Source organism: Myotis brandtii, unplaced genomic scaffold (genome assembly GCF_000412655.1).
Source record: "Myotis brandtii unplaced genomic scaffold, ASM41265v1 scaffold675, whole genome shotgun sequence".
In the NCBI taxonomy this organism is placed as follows: Eukaryota; Metazoa; Chordata; class Mammalia; order Chiroptera; family Vespertilionidae; genus Myotis; species Myotis brandtii.
This window is the reverse complement of record NW_005370635.1, coordinates 373,357-395,894: the sequence shown is the minus strand read 5'-3', so window position 1 is coordinate 395,894 and position 22,538 is coordinate 373,357. Positions and strand designations below refer to the sequence as shown.

The 22,538-nt window shown below is 38.7% G+C and overlaps 1 protein-coding gene across 1 annotated transcript in view; it reads left to right on the top strand.

Annotated features, from left to right (window-relative positions):
• PELI2 (pellino E3 ubiquitin protein ligase family member 2) overlaps nt 1-22,538 on the top strand; it is a 123,978-nt gene that overhangs the window by 15,073 nt on the left and 86,367 nt on the right. The gene's annotated exons all lie outside the window — the stretch shown is intronic.

Here is a 22,538-nt window from a genome sequence, read left to right as displayed (position 1 = left end):
TTGAAACAACATTTTACTGATGACTTTTCAGTTTTCCATTTGTCTTTCGTTCAGTTGATGTGGCACCCATTTTCCTTCCTTTAAAATCTTTCCCATTGCTTGTAAACGATTGGAAATTGCTTGCTGAGCAACGTTTAATCTTTCTGCAAGTTGTTTTTGAGTTTGACATGCATCTTCATCCAATAATGCTTGTAATTGTTGGTCTTCAAACTTTTTCAGTTGACCTGGACATTTTTTGTCTTTCACATCAAACTCATCACTTTTAAAGCATTTAAACCAGTGCTTACAAGTTTCTTGAGATGGAGCACGTTCACCATAAGCTTCCCGAAGTATACGATAACTTTTTCTTCAAAATAAAGTAATGAATTAAAACTTACCACAAATGCTTTCTTTTTGGCACGAAATTTGACATTTTTAAGTGTAAAAATATCTATGATGTTAACACCTTCAGCAAATTTGACATGTGAAGTTTTGAAGCTTGTTTTCAATACAACAAAAGAGCACAGATATCAAATCGCATATATATCAACATATATGTAACTCCATCTATTGAAAAAAATCCGCATTAACTGGTACACCTAGTAGATATTTTAGTGTATTTTTAAAATTAAAATTTGCAGTATGATTCACAGTACCTACTATGAATAATTCCAGAAAGTTGAATTCAGAATATTACATTTTTCTTAGTTTCTGCAGTTAATATAGTTTGACACTAACATTTTTGTTTTCTCTGACTCTTCTAGCATAGATAGGTTCATTGTTGCAAGCACTAGCAACTAATGGGATTTTTTGTGTGTACAGAATAATCACAACTTCATTGCCTTCTTCATTTCTGTTCATTGATATTTAGCAAAAAGTTCTGTTCTGCTGTGTGGTGTGGGAAGAAGAATTGTTCATTGTTTTATAGTAAAAGACATTTATGTCTTTTCTGTACTTATGATGTGCTTGACAGAATAACGGCTCCCAAAGATGCCCACCCCTTAAATTCTGGGACCTATGTTTAAGTCACCTCACAGCTGAAAGTACTTTGCAGATGGCATTAAGGGCATAAAATAGGGAGGTTATCTTGGGTTGTCAGGGTGAGCCCAATTTGATCACAGGAATCCTTAAAAGTGAAAGAGGGAGGTAGAAGACTCACAGAGATGCAAGGGAGTCTGGGCAGGACTCAACTTGCAGTCCGTGAGCCAAGGAATGCAGCACCTTATAGAAGCTGAGAACAACTTGGGCAGGTGGCCTTTAGGAAAACAGAGACCTTAGTCCTATATTACACAGAACTCAACTCTTCCATCAACCTGAGTGTCCATGGAAACAGATTCTTCCCCTGGACTTCTGGAAAGGGACATAAGCCCTTGATTTTGGCCTTTGAGACTTGGGCAGAGAAACCCCCAGATCTGTGAGATAATAAATTTGTATTATTTATAGCTGCCAGGTTTTGTGGTAATTTGTTACAGCAGCAAGACAAAACACACACACACTATACACACACACACACACACACACGCACACACACACTATATACACACACACACATACATATACTATTTTAAGGGAAATTAAATACAAAGGACCGTGTATTACTGAGCAGCTCTTAACCTTGTGTTGGGGGAAAGGGAAGGATAGGGAAGCCAGGATGGAATTGGGGGACTGGGAAAGAAGAGATCTGTGTTTCTTTTTTTAAAAAAAATTCTTTTGGATCTAGAGTGTTGGACCAGAAAAGCTTGACTCTAGCATTCAGTAACTTACTTATCAGTGTAATTTTCTGTATTACTGATATGTAGTAATTATACTATTGACTTGATGCATGTGTTAGAAAAATCATACTTAATTTGTGTGCCCTTAAAGCAAAGTTTTATTAGTGTTGCTTTTAGCATGTCAGTGTGGGAGAATACTTGTATTTATACTTATAATTGTGTCTTTACTCAAATTTACTTGAGTTATGACCCTGATTCAGGCAACTAATACTCATTTTTTTGTGGAGGAAAATAATCTTGCGCTGTAATTGTAAAAACATTGAATGTGAAAGTTGGAAGGAACTTATTCAGACTGACTCCTCATTTTACAAATGAGGGGCATGAAGAAGTTCAGAGAAGGCCAGTAAGGAGTCTCAGGTCACTGAGCCAGGTGTGCTGGTCTGTTGTTGCAGGTGGTGGGTGGAAAGTGCTGAGAAAAATGGGAACCAAGCTGGGTTCTGCTCCTGATCCTCCCACCTCCCAGGAGTGTGACTTGGAAAATCCATTTATTTCCAAACTAGAACTGCTGTTACTATAAAATAAAGGAATACAGTTGTTAGTAAAAATGGAAGTTGCTCTGTAGACTTAGGATTAGTGGCTCTGTTAGGATAAGCTGTTAAATCTTAAATCAGATTCTGTTCAGAAAGAGCCTTTTCAAGGAAAGGAACAGTGATGGAGGCTTGAGTTGAAGTAGTAGGGTTGTTTGCAGTGGTAGGTACCACAGTAAGTAGTAAAAGGTACATCAAAATTAATTCTGTGCAGCTGAAAAGAAGTCATAGCCTGCAAGGGAGGGTCAGAGAGGTGTCATTGGCTGACGAATTGGCTGTGGACCATTTTGTTACACCTTTGCCTTTCACGTTAAAGTGCACGGTTGACCTTCTCTTTAGTGAGAATGCCCTTCAGCCCCTTTGAAGTCCCACTGCTGACTGATGCACAGGGATACCTACCTACAAGCTCTTCATTGATCACATCTGTCACTGGTGAGGCGTGAATGAGGGGCTCCAGGAACCTTTGGTTTTGCCTGACAAAGTTAGAGTTGATGGGAGCTTATTGGAGCCTGGGCGCCGGAAGTCTCCGATGCATAACTCATTCTTGCTTTGCTGTTTGTTCATCCTTACTCCGCTGCCAGGGGAGCCCTGCAGGACCGGCCCTCTTTTCTCAGCTTTCCAGCCTGACCATTCAAGTGAAATTCCCCTGGTAGCCATGTTTTCTCTCGGCTCCACACCTTTGACGTCTCATTTCTTAGAAAGTGCTCCAGCTTCTTACACTAACCTATACTCCCACTATCCTTTAAAACACAACCCAGTTGTCATTTCCTCCTAGAAACTCCCCTGACACTCTTCTCTTTCTGAGCTTCAGTGAGAAGTCCTTTTATGAACTAAAGTTAAAAAACAACAACAACATGTGTATATCCCTGCAAATACTCTGACACTGTGTTAGAGTTGCCTACTGTCTCGGCATGCTGGGCAGCAAGCTTCTTGAAAGCAGCGATGGTCTTTCTGTCTGTACTCCCATTATCCAGCACAGTTTCTCGAATGTGTACCCAAATGGTGTGCCTTGGGCATGTGCTAGAACAGAACAGCTGGTTGTTCAAATGGGTCAGTAACTTATGCGTAGGTATTCTGCAAACCCACAAGCACATACACAGGCCAGTTTATAACTCAGGCACATTTGGTAAATTAAAATTACTCTTTTCCAATTGTTTCTGAATTTTCTCTGTTATAAATACCATTATGATAACCAGCTTTATCAAAAACGTGTGTATCTCTGATCTTTTTCCCTTCTGATCTCAGAAATCACATTTGTTACTGACAGTTTTAAGAAGAAATGATTAAGTTCTGTAAATTATGAAAATGAGAGTTGAATGAAAGTGTGGGCTTTGGAGTTTAGACTTCTGAATTCTTAATTTCCCTTGTTTACCAGCTGTCGACTTGGTGGCAAAATACTTTTCTGTGGCTCACTTTCCACTTTTAGTACATGGAGGTGATTAACTAATGTTTGATAATGTTAATTGATTTTTCTGAAGAGTATTAATTACCTGTTATAAGAAATTATAAATATAATTATTATTACATAAATATAAATATAATTTTTTACAACAAGTAATAAGATATTTCACCATGATATGATGGAACCTAGCATCCATACTTAATTATTGGTAGTTTGATTATATAAAAACTTTTATTTAAAATGCACTGATAGATTAAAAATTAAAACTTTATTTATTTATTTATTTTTTTAATAAAGTACCCAGCCAGTAAGTGGAAGAGCTGGGATTTATTTATTTTAATATTTTTATTGGTTTCAGAGAGGAAGGAAGAGGGGGAGAGAGAGAGAGAAACATCAATGATGAGAGAGAATCATTGATTGGCTACCTCCTGCACGACCGACTGGGGATTGATCGAGCCTGCAACCCAGGCATGTGCCCTTGACCGGAATCAAACCCGGGACCCTTCAGTCTGCAGGCCGATGCTCTATCCACTGAGCCAAACCGGCTAGGGCAGAAAATTAAAACTTTAGCTTCATGATTTGAATATAGATTTTCTTTGTAAACGTTACAATTTAATTTATTATTTTCTTTAGGATCACAGGCTTGGAGGTTGGATAATGAATAGTTTCTGAATTTTTGAACCCACTAACTTTGAAAATCAGTGTATTTCATCACTGGATATTATACTTATGAATTAGAACATTTTGATAAGGCATTCTTATGTTAAAATGCATCTGGCCTCAATCGATTTTGGTTTTTCATGCATTCTTCAGACTGCCAACATTAGTTTTATGAACAAAGGTGTAGTTTTATATATTCTAATGTAGAGCTACACCTTTGTTTCACATGAATAGTTAGATAAAAAAAACTTTAGTCATTCTATAAAACCTGCTTCCAATTAACATGAATATCAGTGATTTTTCCCTAGCACGAAAAGAAATTATTTTTATTATTTTATTTTGTAATCTAGTATCATAAACCCAAGGATAACATATTTTTAAACTTATAAATATCATTGATATTTAAGTTTTATAAGCTAGGTAGAACTAATATTGTTAAATTTGGTTCCCCTAAAATGCAAAAGAGAATTCTGGTATAAACAGATCTTACTTAGAATTTTTTATTTTAAGAAGACTTTCTTTAAAGTATACGAATAATAAATGTAGAATTTGATGGATTTTCATAGTTTACACATCCTTTTAAGTAGTAGCCAGCTCAAGAAACAGCATTACCAGTACCAGTACCCTAAGGATCCTCTTGTTCCCCATCCCTGACACTTTCCCACCCACACTAATCAGTTAACTGTCATTATGACCCAATGCTGTATAGTTTTTGTACTTTATAAAAATTGGGTCTGTAGTATAGGTTGTTCATTACTAGATAGTATTACATCATATGAATTTGTCTTGTTGTCCAGTATGCTTTACAATTTTAATCACAGTAAAACTTCAGTTAAGTTTTTGTAAATTATTAAAGTTATTTTTAAAGTTAGCTATTTTACGTTAGGATATGAAGTCAAAATAAACAGAGTTAGTAATAGCTACCAGCATGCACATTTATAGCTTACAGTACTTTAAAAATCTAATTACTTATTGCACAAGTTAAAAATGTAACCTCACTTAGAAAACTGATTTGCCTGCTAAGACAGTAATTATAGAATTGAACATTTCAGTGAAGCACTCTAATTTTACACTGAACTTTGAATTTTATGGTATGTTGTTTTCCTCTCCTGAAAAACATATACCTGTGTTACAGCTAGGGGCCTGCATGCCACATTTTTCTCAGTATTCACATTTGTGAAATAGGGAAGATCATTTGTGATGTTGGAGGCAGGAAGAACACAGACTCTGATGTCAGATGAACCTAACTGGAGTGAGTCTTGGCTCTTTCCTTTGCTAATCATGTGACCAGGACAAGGGGCTGTTCCACCCAGAGCCCCTTTGGGTGGAACAGCCCTTTCAGCTGTGAGGTTTAGACAGGATGGACAGTACATATGATACATGCCTCCTGGCCAGAGTGGGCTCTTGGTCATTACTAAGTGTTCTTTTAGTTACCTCACAAGGCAATTGAAAGCTGGGATAGAATCATATGGTCTTTTGAAAGTCACTCTGTACCCCTCTACTGTAGCAATTTTTGCTCAGCATAAACATAATCAGTGAATTGAGAAGACTATCTAACCATGCAACTTAAAAAATTAGAAAGAGAACAACAAGAAAAGTCCAGAGTAAGTAGAAGGAAGGAAATAATAAAGATCAGAGCAGAAATAAATGACACTGAGACTGAAAAAAACAATGCAAAAGATCAATAAAACCAAGAGCTAGTTCTTTGAAAAGATAAACAATTTTGTTTCTATTTAAAGGGAAGTTACTTTTATTTGTTTTTGAAAAATTGAATAAGAAAGCACCGAGCCTTGGCCTGGGTGCTTAGTTAGTTGGAGTGTCATTTTGTACACCAAAAGGTTGTGGGTTCGATTCCCAGGTGGGGCACCTGCTGGAGGCAACTGATGGTGAGGATGAAAAAAAAAAAAGCTCCTATTTACCGAATTTTCTTCCACTTTGTGTTTTATTACACGGATGTATTTCTAGTGTTGTATGTTTCTTGTTCTTCATTACTCCCTAAACTGTCAGAATAACAGTGGTTCAGAGACAGATTATCGGGAAGGCCAGGGTTTCTCAGCCTTGGCACTGCTGTTTGGCTGGATCATTCTTTGTTGTGGGGCAGTGCTGTACACTGTGGCATGTCCTGGTCTCTGCCCACTTGGTGCCAATAGCACCCCTGCTCCCAGTGTGACAGCCAAAGATGTCTGCAGAAATTGCTAGGTGTTACCCCTGGGGGGCAGGATCAGCTTGCAAGGCCCACTGATTTAGATGAAGCTCCAGTCAGGATGGAGTCTGGTGTCAGGGGCAGGCTCTGGACTAAGATTCCCTTGGTGAAATCCTCGCACTTCTTTGGCCAGTGACAGCCAGTTTTTTCATCTCTCAAGTGACTGAAAATAATATAAATCAACTCATAAGTTGAAATAGGACTTACTTTACAATGTAAAGTCCTTAGTTTTTCGAATGGCGCCGAGCACATTGTAAATGCTCACTCAGTGTTAACCATGATTATTATTACAGCTCATAATAAATTGGGTATCTCCCTCCTCCCTCCCTCCCTCCTTCCCTCCCTTCCTCCTTCCCTCTCTTCCATTGATCCTATTTTTTCTTCTTCTGTGTCACAGACTAGAGACCTGAGGGGAAATCATAGTTAAGAAAGTTTCTCAGCTGATTAATCTTTATTTTAAAAGCGGCATTGCCCAGTGCTCTGGTAGGCAGAGCGGCAGAGCGAGTTGATATCGAGCTCTCTGATGGTTCCCTCTCCTTCAGTGACCCAGTGCTGCTTTGCAGACACCATGGCTCAAACCCGGGCTTTGGGGGGACAGGGGGTGCCTTACATACTGACTTTCAGTATGGGGTAGATCTCTCTTTGGCCACATTAAGAAGAGCTGGTCGCAGTTCTGGTCTCAGTTCTCAGAGCTTCTTTCTTCCCAGGGTTGGAGGCACCCGTAAGACGTTCTGTTCCCACCAACCCAGGACAGATGGTGGAGAGAGACCTCCCGACGGGGGTGAGGACCGGAACAGCACTGACTTTCTGTTGCCCTAGTCCAGTGGTCGGCAAACTGCAGCCCCTTGAGTGTGGCTCTTCCACAAAATAATACCATGTGTGGGCGCACACGTACAGTGCGATTGAAACTTCGTGGCCACACTCAAGAGGCCAAAGAGCAGCATGTGGCTCGCGAGCCGCAGTTTGCCGACCACTGCCCTAGTCAGTTGGAACTCCCTCTTTTTTGAACTTAACCCATTATCTAATCTGAAAGGATGAATTCATTCTGCCAAAGCCTTGATTTTGGCAGTCATTACTAATTTCATATGATTAAAAAGAAGCAGTATTGGGGGAGGGGGCAGGAGCTTGGGTGGTGGAGAAGGAAAAGGAGCAACAAAGATATTTCTGAAGAAAAAAATTTCTCTCAAATCTAAGAATGGAAAAGGACGAGGGAAGGAGTTGCAAACAAACCTGTAGTCATACATACCAGAACAGACTGGAAACAATTTAAATCAGCAAAACATTTCCTGTGATGATACATGCAATTGAATTACACTTAGTTTCTAGGTTAAAAGTGCATATGAGTTAATCCCAAATAGGTTAATGACAGGTATTCTTTGAACATTGTATTGAGTTTCTGACTTTTAAAACACACTTTTGATAAAGAATAGGAATTTTCAGTTTCAAAATATATTTTAAGTTAATATGAGATTTCAAAAGGTAAGTCAGCTTCCCTTTTTTATTAAAACAAAAGGGTGTATGGTTTGCCCCGGTTTTTCTGTGTTACATTAGGAAGACTGTAGTTCCCCCTGGTTACTTTTCCCAGTATGAAAACAGGCCTGCTTTACATCCCCCTGACTATTCTGTAGCTGCCAATTTGTACTTAATCCCTTCACCTCTTCCAACCATCCCCCAAAGCCCTGCCGTCTGGCCACCCTCAAAGTGTTCTCTGCATCTATGAGTGAATCTGTTTCTGGTGTGCTTGTTCATTTATTTTGTTTTTAGATTCAATTGTTGTGATAGATACTTATTTATTGCCATTTTATTCATATTTTTATCTTTTTTATAATTAAAAACTAGAAGTTATTTAAAAAGTAAAACTGAGGCCTGGAGTTATAGGACCTCTCTAGGATTGCTTGCCTAGCTTGAGCTGAAGGCACTTAATTCTATTAGTATTTTTGTTGTTGAATTCTTATTTGGTTTGGGAAGTTGGTAAAAGTCTTTTACCACCTTGCTTTTTTTTTTTTGTCAAAGTGTCACTGTTTCTGAACTTTGTGGACTCGTATGCTGCAAAAAGCACCTATAAAAACACAGCTGAGTGAAGATGTTTTTATCGCCTCACTGACCATGAACATTCCCACTGCAGTGGTTGCGTTTCCAGTGAGTCCTACCTCTCTCCCTCCCAGAGCAGAATCTCTGTTTCTGTCTCCGCACCCTGTTCCCAAACCTGCTTCTCTCCAGCCGACTCTCCTGGACTTCCTGTCTTTCCTTATAGTCCCATCACCACCTGCCTTGTAGTCTAAGTAAGACCCTTGTTGTTATGCTTAACTTTTTCTTTCCCTTAATGCACCCCCACCTCCAGAGAGTCCCAGATCCTTTGGAATCTGCATATGCATTGACCCCATGTCCCCTCCTCCCCAACTCCATTGCAGTCCCTTGCTCAGACACTTGCAGTGGTTCTTGAAAGGATGGTTGGAAAAACCTGTCCGTAGATTTCCCACAATTCAGGTCATAGTCTCTTCATGCCTATTAGATATAACTCAGGTGTTAACTATGCTTTTAAGGTAATGTGAAGCTACCTCTCGTTCATATTGCCACGTCTGCTCAGTGACATCACTCATCCAGTTGAAAGGTTGAATCATTCTCTGTCATGTACGAGATATGGCCCCAAGTCCAGACACTGGCACGTGCCATTTTTCACAGAGTGGCCCCCTTACCTTCCCAGCATCCCTTTCTCCTCTAGCCATGGGAAGGCCAAAGACAAAATTTCTGGCATTCAAAATTCAGCCAGTGGGGAATTGTAGGGGATTAGTATGTTTATGATCTTGTCCTTCACGTACGTGAAAATAAGGACTTACTGTTGGTTCTGTTATTAGAATTCAAGGGCCAGCTGTGTGGAGTTCAGATATCCCGGCACTCGGTGTGTGGTGTGATGGTCCTAATGGATGCAGGAGAGTTTACTTCCCACTGATGAGAATTAAATCTAAAGCTGTAAACTGGATGCTCATTAATTTAATGCTTTCCCTTGACACACTCTCTCTCTATATATATATATATGGCTTTCAATAAAAATGTTTTTAGGCATCCATGCAGGTGGAAGGATGCATGCAAGCCAGAGATAAGTAAGTCTAAAAAATGAACATGATTCCTTTCTGGTATTTTTTTGTAACAATCTCTGTAAAGGAGACCCCACGCCTAGAAAATAGACATGTTTCTAGAAGTCTGTTGGGACTCAGTCTTCTCATCGTTCACTTGTAATGTTGTGTCGTTATGTTTGCTTCTTACCCTTTCCCCATCCCCTCATCTTCTACTTAGGGACACGGGTGTGCCGAGGGAAGCTGTGCTTCACCTTCCCGTGGGGAGCGCTCTGCTGAGGGTGCCACTGGCATCAGCCATTGTCACCTCACAGCTGGTTTGAAGTTGAAGCAGGTTTCAACAGCATCTGTTCGCTAAGGCAGTTATAAAGCTACTTGGGCATTTTAACTGCCATAAAACAGAATTACAGTGTGAAAGACCTTTCAGCAATTTAGCTAAAGGCTTTAGTGTCAGTGGAGGTACTTTCATTTATGAAAATCGGCACTCATGAAACATGTTGGGTATACCTTTCCTCTGAGTGCCACCACCTTCTACATTAGAATACTACAACCACTCATCAGAAGAAACGTCCCACCTTTGCTGTTTTGGTTTGTAGTCCACCATTTCTTAGATGGAGTGGTTCCACGGGGATCATTTTGGTTGTTTAAATGTGAATCAGATCCAAAAGCAAACTACAGATTTAGTGCAATCCCTAATCAAAATTCCAAAGGCATTTTTTACAGAAATAGGAAATCCTAAAATTCATAAGGAATCACCAAAGACTTCGAAGAGCCAAAGCAATTTTGAGAAGGAAGAACAAAGCTGGAGGCATTACACATCCTGATTGCAAACTATATTACAAAGCTGCAGTAATCAGAACAGATGGTATTGACATAAAAACAGACACAGCCCTTGCCAGTGTGGTTCAATGGTTAGAGTGTCAGCCCGTGAACCCAAGGGTCACAGGTTCGATTCTGGTCAAGGGCACGTACCTGGGTTGCAGGTTCCCCACCCTGTTTGGGGTGCATGTGGGAGGCAACCAATTGATGTGAGCTCTCTCACATCAATGCTTTTCTCTCTCTTCTCTCCCCTTCCCCCCTCCCTTCGACTCTCTCAAAAATCAATGTGAAAATCTTCCAGTGAAGATTTAAAAAAAAACAAACAAAAAAAAACAGAAAGAAAGAAAACAACAGACACATAGATCAACTGAACAGAATGGAAAGCCCAGATCAGAAATAAACCCATGCATATGTGACTAATTAATTTACAACGAAGAAACCAAGAGTACTTGGGAAAGGATAGTCTCATCAGTAAATAGTGTTGGGAAAATTGGACAGCCACATGCAACAGGATGTAACTGGCTTCCTATCTTACACCATACATAAAAATCAACTCAAAATGAATTAAATACTTCAATGTGAGATTCAAAAAACATAAAGTTTTTAGGAGGAAATACAAGGGGTAAGTAAACTCCTTGATGTGGGTCTCAGCAATGATTTCTTGGATTTGACACCAAAAATAAAGACAATAAGTGGGACTATATCAAATTAAAAATCTTCTGCACAGCAAAGGAAACAACATGAAGAATCAGCCTGTGGAATGATAGAAAATATCATATATCTGATAAAGGGCTTATATTCAAAATGTATAAGAAACTTACACAATGCAATAGTAACAATGGCAACAAATCAATCTAATTAAAAAATAGGTAGAGGAACTGTAGACATTTTTCCAAAGAAGACATCCAGTGGCCAACAGGTACATGAAAAGGTGATCATCATCACTGATCATCAGATAAACCAAGTAAAAACCACAGTGAGATATCACCTCACACCTGTTAAAATGGCTATCATCAAGAAGATAAGAGGCAAGGATGTGGAGAACAGAACCCTTGTGCACTGTTGGTGGGATTGTAAATTGGTGCAGCCCCTGGAAAACAGTATGGATTTTTCTTTAAAAATGTTAAGTAAAACTGCCACATGATCCAGCAATCCCATTTTTGGGTATATATTCAAAGGATCTCTAAGAGATATCAGCACTCCTGTGTTCATTGCAGCATTGTTTACAATAGCCAAGATAGGAAACAATCTAAGTGTCTGTTAGTAAATGAATAGATAAAGATGGGGTCTATATGTATATACGATGGAATATCATTCAATCATGAGAAAAAAGAACATCTTGCCCTTTGCCACAGCAAGGATAAACCATGAGTACATTATGTTCGGTGAAATAAGTCAGATAAAGACAAGTAATCTATATTATTTCTATGTGGAATATAAATAAGCCAAACTCATAGAAACAGACTAGAGTGGTGGTTCCCCAGGGATGGAAGGTGGGGAAATGGGGAGATGTTTGTCAAAGAGTACAAACTTTCGGTTATAAGTTCTAGGGATCTCGTTACAGCATGGTGATTATAGAAAGTTGCTAAGAGAGTAGATCTTAAGTATTCTTACCACAAAAAAGAAATGGCAATTATGTGACATGATGAAGGTGTTAGCTAATGATATGGTGATAATCATTTTGCAATATATAAGTGTATCAAGCCAACATGTTGTACACCTTAAACTTAAACAATTTACATGACAATCATATCTCAATAAAGCCGGGGGAAAATGTGAATTAAATGTCAAAAAGCCTAATCTGTCCAGCTGGTAGTTTTAGATGCCATTATTGGAGGCTGAGGACCCACACGAGCTGTGCTTTGCATGTGTCGTCAGGCAGAATGTGAATGGTGCTCCGGACAGAGGGCCATTTCTACAAATGTCTTCTCAGTTGGTGGAATATATCTTTTATGTGACTTCAAGATGTCAATGTATGATTACCAGTGTGGGAGCGGGGGATGGGCTGGGATAGAATTAGGTAATTACTTATCTTAATAGATGAGGAAAATAGAACACGGAAATGTTTAAAATATTAACTATGATTTTTAAGTACAATTTCCAGAATGGTAGAGGTTATATTCTGTAAATAGAATTAATACCAAGTGAAATTTAAAGCTAGAGAGAAGCAAAAGATTCCTTAGGAGTAATTTCTTTCCTTTAAATAACTGTATCTGTTTCTTCCAAAGCATATAAGGGCATACTAATTGTGAATCCTGAAACTAATGTTTTTGGCATTCATTTCTGAAGAAGGTACTTCGGAGTCTGTGTTTACTGAGAAATTTGAGCCTCAGAAAATTTTAGTCCTTGATAACTTGCTATCTGGTGAAGAGACTGTAATTATGTCACTGTCTCTGGGTTGGTGATCTTTGCTTTGGAAAATGTGTAATCCTGTACTTCAAACAAACTAGATTCATTGCAGATGTGGCTGTAAGAAAAAAACCTTCAGGCCCTTGCTTTCCTGCATTCCTTTCTCTTGCTGATGCTGTCTGGCCTACTGCTGTAATTACACTACTGCCCATGTGAACTATTTTTAAGTCATTATTTTCAACCTTTTAAAAAGATTTTTCATTTTTGTAAAAAATGTTTAATTTTTGTCAGTTAAGATAGGAAATTTGCTTAATTTCCTGGCATTTATTAACTATCTAATGTTTAAAATCCTTGCCTATTTTTGAATTATATTGTTAAATTTAAAAATTTTAAGACCTCTTTGTTATACATATTGCATATATTTTCTTTGTGTTTTAACTTTGTTCATGATGTTTAATTCCATAATTGAGATTTGTTTTTTAACCTTGATGTAATTATATCTGGAATTTTTTTTCACTTATGATTTGTAAGTTTCCTGTTTTGCTTAAGAAATACTTATTATCCCAAGATTCATATCTTCTATTTTTAAATACTTTTATATTTAGATATTTCTTCCATTTAAATGTTTTAAAATTGATATTGCTTGAGCATCTCCTATTTGTCAGGCCCTGGGCTCTGCACTGGGATGATAAAAACAGACATGGTCCATGCACTAATGGGGATTATAGTAGCAGAGTCAGGCAATAAATAAGTAACCAAACAAATATTTAATTTTTATATGTGCTCATGAAACAAACAATGACGAGGAATACTGTGCAGGCCAGGGATACGGGCTTAAGTTATGCTGAGTTATGAAGGGGGAGGCAATACAGTATATAGAATTTAGCCTTGCAAAGAGAGAGAGAAAAATATAACCAGCAGCAGACGTCAGAGTTGGTTAGCAGAGAGTTGGACCTGGGATGAGTGTCCGGAAGTAACAGACCCTTCAAATCTTGGTGAGAGGCCTTGGTTTTAATCTAAGTGCAGTAGGAAGCTATTGGGGGTGAGGTTAGCAAGAGGTTTATGACTGAAGAGAGCTTTCTGCTGTTGATATGGAGGGTACAGATGGGAGCAGAGAGACTAGTTTGGAGGCTATTACAATAGGTTTGACCAAAGATGAGGTGGCTTAGACAAATGAGATGGTTAATTTTATGTGTCATTTTGTCTGGGCTATGGAGTCCAGATATGTGGTCAAACATTATTCTGGATGTTTCTTTGGGGGTATTTTTTGAATAAGATTAACATTTTAATTAGTGCACTCTGATTAAAGCAGATTGCTTTTCATAATGCTGGTGGGCCTTATCCAATCACTTGAAGGCATGAATAGAATGAAAGACTGACCTCCCCTAAGAAAGAGAGAATTCAGCAGATGGTGTTCTGACTTGAATTTCAGCTTCAGCTCTTCCCTGGTCTACAGCCTCCTGGCCTACTCTGCAGATTTTGGACTTGCCAGCCTCCATATTCACATGAGCCAAGTCCTAAGGGTGAAAAGGTATACACACACACACACACACACACACACACACACACACACACACACATTAGCTCTGTTTCCCTGGGGAAGAACCCTGACGAATACAACAGAGGTAGTGGCAGTAGAAATTTGAGGAAGATACAACAGGACTTACTAAGAGGAATAAATTGTAATTGAATGGATGGTAATGCCATTGACTGAAGGGAAGGCAACAGAAAAGAGCCAATTTAAGGAGAAATTCAAGAGTTTGGTTTAGGACCTGTTTAGTTTGAGGTGCCAGTGAAATCTGAGTGGAAGGGTTGAGGACACAAATTGGAGATATGTTTCTGGAACTCAGCAGTGTAGAGAAAAGGGCGACAGATTTAAGGCTGAGTACTGGAGAACCCAATTTTTAGAAAAAGACCAACAAGGAGTGAGCAGAAAACTAGGAGAACCAAAAGAGTGTGGCACCCTGGAAGACAAGAGAGGAGTGTCTCTAGAGTAGAAGTGGGGTTGAGTGTCTCTAGAAGTAGAGCAGGGTAGCTGACAACATGAGATGCTACTGAATGGTTCAGTAAGAAGGAGATAAAAAAAGAAGCAACTGTTAGATTTGACAGCTTGCAAATGAGTGTTCACAAATTTTTAAAGCAAAGTTGGTAGAGTAGTGGGAACAATGTTGAGAATGGGCTAAGGAGTGAACTGGGAGACAAGGAAGTGAAGAGCTCACATTTGGCAACTCTTTGGCCAAGATGCACAATGACGGGGAACAGAAAAACAGGTGGGGTAGTTCAGGGTTTGGGGATCAAGAGAGGTATTTCTTTTTTACTTTTTAAGATCGATGATAGGAGGGCATGTGCATATGCTGATGGAGATGATCCAGTAAAGTGGAAGATTGATGATGAGGAGAGAGAGGGTGTAACTGAAGGAACAGGGCCTGGGGAAAATGAAACAGATGTGTCTTAGAAAATATGTAATTGTCTGTGTAGATGTGAGGGGAGGGAAGGAAAATGTCACAGCTTTAGGCAGGTGTGCATATTTGCTGTAAGGATGAAAGAACTCCCATCTGAAGGGTTTTTGTTCTCACCACGATGAAAGGGAATGTACTACTAGGAAGGAAGTTTGAAGAAAGAGGTAGGAGGTAGAGTGGGAAAGTGAATTCAAGAAGCAGAATTGCTAAGGTAGTGTTGAGAGCCCATTGGAGGGTTGAGACTGATTTAAAGTGACACTAGTTTGTCTTTGTTTTCCCAATGTAAATATTTTGCTGCTTGGCTGCAGCTGTGGAAAAAGAAGAAAATTGGGTTAGAGTGACAAGCAGGACAAAGAGGGAAGAATTTTAACAGGAGTGGTTAAAGTAATAGATGGAATTTCTGTTTGATGAAAAGGGTACTGGTGGGTAATTAGAGACATCCAAGAACTGTGATGAAGGGATTTGAGCAAATAATCTATATGGATGAGAGGTTATCTATATGGTGTGAGGTAAGGGGTCCAAGTGTATTATTTTTCAGGAGAAGTGGTTGTGCCCCAACCCTTTATTGATTAGTCTATCTTTTCTTCACTGACCTTACTTGCCACTGTTCCCAGATATTAAATTTTCATATAATCCTTGGGCCCTCTTTGGCTCTGTGTTCTGTTCCACAGATCTCTTTGCCTTTTGCTTTATAGGCACACACTGTTTTACTATGGGACAGAGCAGTGTCCTTCAGGCACATGTGCTGTAGCTCCTCCAGACCTACCATCTAGAATGGAGTAAGACATAATGTGTTCATCTTCAGTGTCATTCTTGCCAAATTGTTCTCCAAGGTGCTTGTAGCATTTTATATTCCTACCAGCAATATATAACTTTCTATTTTTTCACATTTGTACATATAACTGAGATTTTCAAATTCGATCATTGAATTTTGGGAGAGGATTTGGTTGACCTCCTCTCTTCATCATCCAGGAAGTTGAAAGTTTCAAGGTTTTAATTTTAATTCAGTCAGATAAATCTGTCTTCCTGCCTCCACAGCCCTTCCCCCACCTCTGCAGCTTTTCATGTGTCTCATTTAAACAATCTTTCCCTACCCTAATGTCATAGACATTGTTTTTGATATTGTCTTTTAATAAGTTTTAAAGTTTTGCGTTTCATAGTTAGATCTTTAAGCCATGTAGAATTTATTTTGTGTAGGTTGTAAGCTAAGTAAATATCCAATTTTGCTTTTCCCTGGCTTGACCCAGTTTTCTCTGATGTATATGCTTTCTCATAAGCTTTCTCAATGTATATGAAATTCCTACATAAGCATGTGGACCCACATATATAGCTCTTCATTCTCTCCCTTGGTCTGTTTATCTCTGTACCAACAACACCATACATTTAATTACTACAAGTTTATGATAAATCCTAGTGTTTGGTAAGATACATCCCACTCACATTGTTTTTTAGGAGTGTCTTGACTTGGTCTTTTTCTCTCCATATGAATTTTAGGATCAAATTGCCAGGTCTCCTCAAAAGGCATGGTAGGGTTTTGATGGGAATTGCATATAATTTATAGATTAATTTGGGGTAAAAGTTGTACATTATTGAATCTTCCTATCCATTAACATGATTTCTATTTATTTAGGTCACTTTTTATGATTTTTAAATTTTATCTCCATAGAGATCTTCGATATTTTTTTAAAAAATTAGTTATCATTGATACCATAAAATACATCTTTTTAAAAGTTATATTTTACAGTTTTTGTTGTTGTTTGTAAAATGGAATGCTATTGATTTCTATACATATATTCATATAGTAGTTGGTTTTTATTTTCTACCTAGTTTTTGATCAAGCTTAATAATTTAACATTTTGTTTAAATGTCTTCCCTTTGCATACAAAGTTATACATAACATACACATTTCTTCTAATCATTTATATCTATAATTATATCCCCTTTTCTGTTCCTAATATTGCATATTTTTGTTTCTCTTTTCCTTTTTTTCCTGCTTAGTTAATATCTCTTATTTTACTTATATTTTCAAAGAGCCAGCTTATGACTTCACTTATTTTTTTCCAGTGTCACTTATTTTCTTAAATTTTATTAATTTTAGCACATAAATTTCTCTCTTCTTTTTACAGTAATTCTCTAAACAAAAGCGATTTTGTTGTCCTCATGTGTGAGCCAGAAGTTTCTGCCTTGCTGCTCCTGCTTTCCTCCTGGGAGCAATCGCATGCTGTTCTGAGTCATCTTTAGTGACTGTCCTGAGTGTCTCCACATATCCATGTTTGGAAGTTGAATGTCTGTTTTGCTTGGGCTCTAATAGAAGCCATTTACTTCTATTCCATTTTGTGTTTATACAAGAGACAGTTTAGTCTGGGTCATTTCTCATCTTCCTATGTTGCTGCTGAGGCGGAATCTAGTTAAAGAACTAAGAACTATGAGAATGAAAGGGGCCAACTAATCACAGATGGTAGATTACCCAAACTTAATTAAGAACTATTCTTTGTTATCAGGAATATTAAAATGAAAGGTTATATTTAAGTTATCTTGTTTAATTCACCCAATTCTTTATGTTTTTTTCTGTTGATTTCTCAGGATGTGGTTAGCAAAGAACCAAGGTTTATAACTGACAAGTCTGAGTGAAAACCCTCATATAAACAATTAAGTTTAAAGGCCACTTTGATACATTTACATCCAAACCCTATTGGTTTTATAGACACATAAAAATTGTTTTGGTAAATTAAAATATTTGCCTAGTGGTGTGGCTCAGTTGGTTGAGCGTCTTCCCAATGCACCAGGAGGTTGCTGGTTTGATTTCTGTCAGGGAACATGCCCAGGTTTTAGGCTGGATCCCCCCCCACCCCAGTAGATGGCATGCAGGAGGCAGCTGATAGATGTTTCTCTCTCTCATTGGGTGTTTCTCTCTCCCCCCCCTACTTTCTCTCTCTCTAAGAAAATTCAACAAAAACATTAAAAAAAATAAATATTTGAACACATGGGATAAATCAACCTCTCAGCTATTTCTCCAATATTTATGTGTAACTTGAACTCAGCTTACTTGGATCCAGGGATTTAATTCTGCTGTATTGCAGGTTCTGCTTATGGCCATGCCATGTATTTCTCGAGGTAGTGATTGAGAAATCTTCCGTGACTTGATGTTGATTGAGTGTCCCTGCAGTTTACCCTCATTGTAGAAGTCTACCTTACATGTGTGTCAACACGTGGCATACTCACCTGGTAGACACAGGTCTGTACCAAGTAGGTTTTCTGGCAGTCAGCAGTTTAAGTGATTAACAAAGAGTTCATCCAAACAGGGAGCAGTGATTTAAAGCCAGAATTCAAGGACTCAGTATAAATCTTTATGTCCTATGTAATGTAGTTCATATTTTATTTTCTAAATATTTATAGTTGTTACTTGAGGAAAACAGAATGGTTTTCTAACTACTTTTTTTTTCTACTATCACACCACCCTGCCATAATAATGAGAACTCAAATATAAAGTGCTTACTGACTGCCAGATAGTGGGTAAGATCTTTTCATATATTTCCTTATTTTTCTTCTCAGCAGTCTCATGAGGTAGGACTTTTGTCATCTCCATTTTTCAGATAAGGACTCTGAGGCACAGAGTGATTAAACAACCTCCCCGGGTCACACAGCTGGTGAGAAGTGGCCTGGAGATTAATACCTGATCTGTCTGATGCCTAAGCCTGTTTTCTTTTTCTTTTTTTTTCTCTTTTCATATATTTCCTTATTTTTCTTCTCAGCAGTCTCATGAGGTAGGACTTTTGTCATCTCCATTTTTCAGATAAGGACTCTGAGGCACAGAGTGATTAAACAACCTCCCCGGGTCACACAGCTGGTGAGAAGTGGCCTGGAGATTAATACCTGATCTGTCTGATGCCTAAGCCTGTTTTCTTTTTCTTTTTTTCTAATATATTTTTATTGTCTTTATTGATTTTTTACAGAGAGGAATAGAGAGTTAGAAACATCAATGAGAGAGAAACATCGATCAGCTGCCTCCTGCACACCCCCTACTGGGGATGTGCCTGCAACCAAGGTACATGCCCTTGACCAGAATCAAACCTGGGACCCTTCAGTCCGCAGGCCGACGCTCTATCCACTGAGCCAAACCAGTCAGGGCCTAAGCCTGTTTTCATACCAACCATACTCTGTATTCTTACCCTCGAAGGTATAATCCAGAACTGGAAGTGATGACTAAGGAATCTTATTAAAAGATGGTGACCTTATCAATAAAACCACCATTCAACCAAAAATACATTTCTGTGTGTTGAAATACGTACTGAATTTTAGATCTTTGGACTGTTATAAGTAAACAGCCCACATATTCCATCAAAGGATGACGCTGGATTTGCTGGACGTTTTTCCATGAGACTGTTACTTATGAGGAAAGTAAGAGATACAGAGAAAGTTGAGCTGGAACCTGTGACAGATTTTTCCCGTTTCCTTTAAATAGTCTTGCACGGCGCCTTCGCCTTAATGTAAGATAGTCTTTCATCCTGGAGTCTTGCACCATAGTGCATCCAGCAGTGCCATTTATCCAAGAAAGTTCTAGAGATTGTTAAAAGGATAGCAGTGGCACTCCTTTTAATTTCATGCTCCCGTGTACAGCGAATTTTGCATGCATTCAACCAGCATTTATTAAAGGCCTATCATATAGATGTTATTTTTTTAAAGAAATGAAAAGAAAGAAAACCTCCTCCCTATGTAATTTGGTTGAATTGTATTGTCCAACTCCACCAGAAACCATAGGGTGAAGTGAAGTGATGCTTTTGAGCTGCTAAATGTCTCTCTGCTATTTTAGTGGGTGGCTCAGTTGCACTGTGGTTTATCAAGATGTAGTTAGGAATGTTTAACCAAAAATTCCACTGGCTAATTATTTACAATAATACCAAGAGCCTATGCTCAATCAGTATGTATTATTTTTCTACAAAAGCTGAGTCCTTATTGCTGATTCATTTTAAAGTTAAAACAGGCTTTTTAACCACAGGCTTTCAGCAGTACTAATATTCACTATGATTGCAAAAATATATTGAACATTTACTCTGTGCTAGGTATTGTTCTAAGCACTTGATGTGTTGCAACTTATCTTATTCTCACAACCCTATGAGGTTAAGTTCTATTACCCCTATTTTATAGAATCTATAAAATAGATGAAAAAACTGAGGCACAGAGATGATGAGGTAACCTGCCAATGTCACACAGCTGATAGTAACAGTGCCTGATCAGCAAAGTCCATACTCTTAACCAACTTAAATTAACCAACTGGGACCGTATAAGGCAGTGGTTCTCAACCTTGGCTGCACATTAGAATCACCTGGGAATCTTTTTAAAATCCTGATTTCTGGGCCTCATCCTCCGGAAATTCTGTTTCTTTGTTATGGGGTGGGGTCACAACATTAGTAACAAAGAAACAGAATTTCCGGAGGATGAGGCCCAGAAATCAGGATTTAAAAAAGATTCCCAGGTGATTCTAATGTGCAGCCAAGGTTGAGAACCACTGATATAAGGTATCTTTAGAAAAGAATAATCTCTTACGGTCACCAAATAACAATGGGGATGATTATAGAAAATGGAAAGGAAAAGGAGATAGAACACCATCCTTTTAGCAAATAAAATTAAAAATATATATATATATATATGGAAATTTTGCCTGAAATATAAGAATAATCCTGCAGTTAATAATTGCTTCCTTTTTGCTTAGTTACCAGTTTTTCTATAATGGCTTCATACTCCTCTCTCCCTCTCTCCAAATCTCTCCTTGTCATCATCTGACTCATCAGTTATCTGTCACTTCTGTTTTTGTGAGTGGAGATAGCCCTCCTGGAACCTCCCCTTGTTCACTTCACTCTGAACTTGTTGCCCTTCAGGCCTGCTGGCTGTCTCATCAGAGGCTTTCCTCTGTCTCGTGGTACTTGGATGTCTGTTCTAGTGTAAGGCTGGCTGGAATCTGGGTCTAGGGAAGGGGTGGGGCTCCTGCAGTATGGGCTTACCTGAAGTATGACTGAGTAGGGACACAGCTGTGACTTTTGGGCACTGTGTCTCCTGATGTGATGCTATGAGAAGTACACAACATATCATCTGAGATATATTCTTGACAACATCTTTAACCTGAATCTGATATGAAGAAATAGCCAGCCAAATAGATCATGGGCATTTTACAAGATACCTGGCCTGGACTCAAGAAATCTCTATCCTGGAAGACTAAAAAATTGAAAACACACACACACACACACACACACACACACGGTGGGGAAGCTGTTCTCTATTAAAGGAGATTAGAGATGTGGGACAGCCAAATGCAGGATTTTAATAAATGCTGTTAAACTGGAATGTTTAAACACTTGGGGGAAATTTTAAACACTGGGAATTGTTTGATTTATTATAAAAAACATTAATGCTTTTTTTCTCAGAGTTAAAAAAAAGGCAGTGAAATAGTGAAAACATGATGTTTGTGAGGCCACTTACTGACTTTATTTAACAAAGATCCACTGGGCACCTGCTTTTGTTAGATGCAGTCCTCCTCCTAGTTGACCTTGCACAAGTCTGGTGTAAGGTCATCTGAATACTTACGGGTGTGGTTCCTGAAAGGGAATATGGCTGTATATAACTGGAGCTCCCATTCTACTTGGAGAGGAGAGAAAATCAGCTTCTACAGAAAGTGACTTACTTTTCAACTGAGTCTTCTGAAGAATGACAGGGAGTTAGTTAACTCCCCTCTCTGTTAAGTGAGGAGCAGGATGGGAGGATGGAGAAATTGTGGAATGAAGAAAGTCAGTGCAAAGCCTGTGGCAAGAGAGTTTGATAGCGATTCCTGCGGCTGGAGGGGTTCGGTTTGAAGACCTGAGCCACAGCAGGGCTGCACTCCCAAAGGAGCTGTCAGCCCTGAATATCAGGCAGGTACTAGGGCCCTTCAGCAGGGGACTGAGGGGATCAGATTGCCATTTAGAACAGTCCCATTGGCGATCACTTTGGCTTTGTAGAAATGGTCAAACGTTTCAAAGGTGGAGGTCAGTTAGGAGCTGCTGCAGCAACCCAGGCAAGGTGATGGAAAAGACTTCAGTTTTGGATATGCTGAATTTAGGGCTCTTGTGAGACAAGTCAGAAAGAAGACTGTGAAATGTGTGTGTCTGGAGCTTAGAGTGAGGTTTGGGCAGAAATAGGGAGTTGTTGGCATAAAGATGGTGTGTAGAGAAAGAGAGAGTACAGCTCACCTTGGGGAGAACTGTTTGACAAGAAGACTAGGTGTATTTGAAGGGCCTGGTACCGAGGGAGGGTTTAGAGCAGC